This window comes from Salvelinus sp. IW2-2015, unplaced genomic scaffold (assembly GCF_002910315.2).
Source record: "Salvelinus sp. IW2-2015 unplaced genomic scaffold, ASM291031v2 Un_scaffold939, whole genome shotgun sequence".
Classification (NCBI taxonomy): domain Eukaryota; kingdom Metazoa; phylum Chordata; class Actinopteri; order Salmoniformes; family Salmonidae; genus Salvelinus; species Salvelinus sp. IW2-2015.
The window spans coordinates 229,506-233,466 of record NW_019942657.1 but is presented as its reverse complement, the minus strand read 5'-3'; the positions used below and the strand labels follow the sequence as shown (position 1 = coordinate 233,466).

The window sequence follows — 3,961 nt, the reverse complement described above, 5'->3', positions numbered from 1 at the left end:
TTGGCATGGTAGTGGTCCTCCAGGGTCATAACGTAGGTCACAAACGTGTCGACAGGGATTCGAAACGTCTTCAACAGATCCCTCTCCTACAGGGAAGGAAAACAGTGTCACACAAACACTCCTATACACGTATTRGAACAGCAAAGTCTACATTAAGTCTGTATGACCACTCTTACTGAAAATCTAATGGATAAAACCACTGCTTTTCACCCACCTGGAAGATYGCGAACATGATGCAGCTGAGAGGCCTATTATTGGAGAACTCAGCCAGACGAAAGATATTAAGGCCCCACTTGTTCAAGTCATCCAGCTCCTGGTCAACAGACATCAGAAACAGAATCACCTTTATTTGCCAAGTAAATTTACACATACCCAGAATTTGACTTGACATATGACTCCATTTAATCCCTCCAGAGACTAATACAGATCAATAAATCAAAGCAATTCATTTTTGTCCACTCTAATGGAGATTGATTTTTTGGGCCGTATCGCTGAGGCCATACATGCCACTGTGTTAAATCCTGTTGTACCTTTGAGAGGACATTCTGGGGTATTCAATGATATCATGTGGGGGGTGTGACTTTGTACTTTCTCATCCTGTTTTTAAAAAATGGCTGCCATCTCAATTTAGCACATTTTATTTAAAAAAGAAAGTACATGTATGTAATTGGGTAATCATCATTTTTGTGAGTTTGATATTCAAATTGTTTCCAGTAAGTAAATACAGTACATGACCAAAAGTATGTGGACACCTGCTCTTGTCGAACGTCTCATTCCAAAATCATGTGCATTAATATGGAGTTGGTCCCCCCTTTGCTGCTATAACAGCCTCCACTATTCTAGGAAGGCTTTCTACTAGCAGTTGGAACATTGCTGTGGGAACTTGCTTCCATTCAGCCACAAGAGCATTATTGAGGTCGGGCACTGATGTTGGGCGATTACGCCTGGCTTGCAGTCGGCGTTCCAATTCATCCCAAATGTGTTCACTAGGGTTGATGTCATGGCTCTGTGCAGGCCAGTCAAGTTCTTCCATACCGATCTCAACAAACCATTTCTGTATGGACCTCGCTTTGTGCACGGAGGCATTGTCATGCTGAAACAGGAAAGGGCCTTCCCCAAWCTTTTGCCACAAAGTTGGAAGCACAGAATCATCTTGAATGTCATTGTATGCTGTAGTGTTTAGCCTGAACCAAGAAAAACAGCTCCAGACCATCATTCTTCCTCCAGCAAACTTTACAGTTGACACTATGCATTGGGGCAGTTAGCGTTCTCCTGACAGCCGTCAAACCTAGATTTGTCCATCAGACTGCCAGATAATGAAGCGTAAATCMCGCCAATGGTGGCGTGCTTTACACCATTCCAGCCGACTCTTGGCATTGTGCATGGTGATCTTAGGCTTGTGTGCATCCGCTCGGCCATGGAAACTCATTTCATGGGTTTCCAGACTAAGAGTTATTATGCTGACGTTGCTTCCAGAGGAAGTTTGGAACTCAGTAGTGTGTTGCAACRGAYGACAGACGATMTTTACACYCTACGTGCTTCAGTACTCAGCAGTCCCGTTCTGTGAGCTTGTGTGGCCTACCACTTTGTGGCTGAGCCGTTGTTGCTCCTAGACATTTCCACTTCACAATAACAGCACTTTCAGTTGACCGGGGCAGCTCTAGCAGGGCAGAAATTTGACGAACTGACTTGTTGGAAAGGTGGCATCCWATGARGGTGCCACGTTGAAAGTCKCTGAGCTCTTCAGTAAGGCKATTCTACTGCCAATGTTTGTCTACGGAGATTACATGGCTGTGTGCTCGATTTTACACACCTGTCAGCAATGGGTGTGGCTGAAATAGCCAAATCCACTAATTTGAAGGAGTGTCTACATACTTTTGTATATATAGTGTATCTGTGGAAAAGTTTGGTGAGTTTTCAGAGCAGTGTAATATATTTTACTCACATTAAATTAGAGCTAAATAAGAGCTTGTGTATAAATATCCTGTGTTTTTCACCTACTGTACACATATTTACTGTAATGTAAAATTTTACAAATATAATATTCACCGCATCATAATATCCACTACAGTGCACATAKAATAAAATAAATGTTGTAGAATGTTTATTTCACTCCCAAAAAAGAAATAATTCAAAAAGCTTTTTTTGGCTGGGTCTCAGCAGGATATGTCATTTTAAATCATCTTCGAAGTGACCGAGTGTTCATGTGTGAGTATGTGTAAGGGTCCACAGATCCCAGATCCAGTACAGGTATACAGTACCCTGGCCAGTGCGTCCTCCTGTTCCGTCTTGACTCCGAAGCGTGGCATGGTGGTGTTGATGGACAGGCTGGAGCTGTGTGTCAGCTTCTTCACTCCACTGATATGACACATGGGCTTGTCCCGCTCCCGCTCCCGTTCCCGTTCCCGCAGGGTCGGAGACGGGATCTCTACCTCATTCTGCTTATCTGGAGGAGACATGGAGGRCAGAGGTTAATTACAATACTTTTGAATGCTTGTTATAAGCATGCATTTATAACTTATTATTATAAAGGCTATAGTGTGCTATATCTCTATAGTATGCATCATTACTGGGCTCACTTGTAAAGAGACCCGAGTCTAAATGACTGCCTGCACTGTAAACCCCAAGGCCTTTTAACTCAAATACTTCTAGTAAGTTGAACTTACGAAATCACATTAACTCAATTTTCTAAAGATACGACAACAAATTAACTTTTCTCCCAGCATGCTCTACTGCAGGTTGATTTTTGGGAATTGTTTTTAATATCTGTGTTTTTGCATGCACATTGAGTGATTGATTGATTAATCTTATGTTACACACAGTTAAATAACATACATTTTTTTCTAAACTAATCCAATCATTTGATTAGATTTTTTGCGCCCATTACAGAAATGGTTGTTCCAATTTAAATGGCTTAGGTAGTCTCCTCACACTGTTCCTAACACATTTCTACTGTTGGATAGCCTAACTCTGGCTGGATTCCAATAGGAATTACATGTCATTTTGCAAGCCAGCATAAAGTGTCTTGCAGGTAGGGTTGCAAAAGTCTGGTATGTTTTCCAGAAATCTGGGTTAGAAGATTCCTGGAAATTCTTCAACCTCTATTTTTTGGGGGAAAATCTGGGAATTTTGGGAAAGTTCCCTGAATTTTGCAACCTTACTTGCAGGCCTGATGTGGCCTGTCAACCATGAGTTTCAAGCCACTGTATTAGAGTAAATCTAGGCCTCAAAATAAGGCCTTATGAGATATGTAATGTTCAATTATAATGATAACATTTACCTAGGAATTCACTTGCGGAAGGCCATAGGACTGAAAATGAACGAATTCCACAACCATGTTTCTGTCACTACCAAATACAGTCATGGGTGATGATTCCACAATTCACTCAAAAAGGCAAGGTACACTGGGAAATTATATTGGGGGCGTGGCTTAAAGTGGGCGTTACTCTGATACAACTCAAATCAGGACACCCTACAAGCGCACAGTAACTCTATCAGTTTGATTAAGAAATACAAAATCACTTTAAGTAACTGTACTCAGATATATTAAGTTCAACGTGTTTCCTCAAAAGTTTTGAGTAATGACAGCACATTGGGGTTAACAGTGTGGATAAAGGTTAAATAACAAAAATGCATTATACTGGTCAGTATTAACTAAAATATAACCCTTAAGGGTCCACAGATCCAGATCCAGTACAGGTATACAGTACCCTGGCCAGTGCGTCCTCCTGTTCCGTCTTGACTCCGAAGCGTGGCATGGTGGTGTTGATGGACAGGCTGGAGCTGTGTGTCAGCTTCTTCACTCCACTGATATGACACATGGGCTTGTCCCGCTCCCGCTCCCGCAGGGTCGGAGACGGGATCTCTACCTCATTCTGCTTATCTGGAGGAGACATGGAGGTCAGAGGATATACAAACAATTTAGAAATGCTCATGTGTACATTTAAGGCATGGGCATTTA

At 41.9% G+C, this 3,961-nt stretch overlaps 1 pseudogene; it reads right to left on the bottom strand.

Moving 5' to 3' along the window:
* LOC112069228 (3',5'-cyclic-AMP phosphodiesterase 4C-like) overlaps positions 1-3,961 on the bottom strand; it is a 57,983-nt pseudogene that overhangs the window by 3,441 nt on the left and 50,581 nt on the right.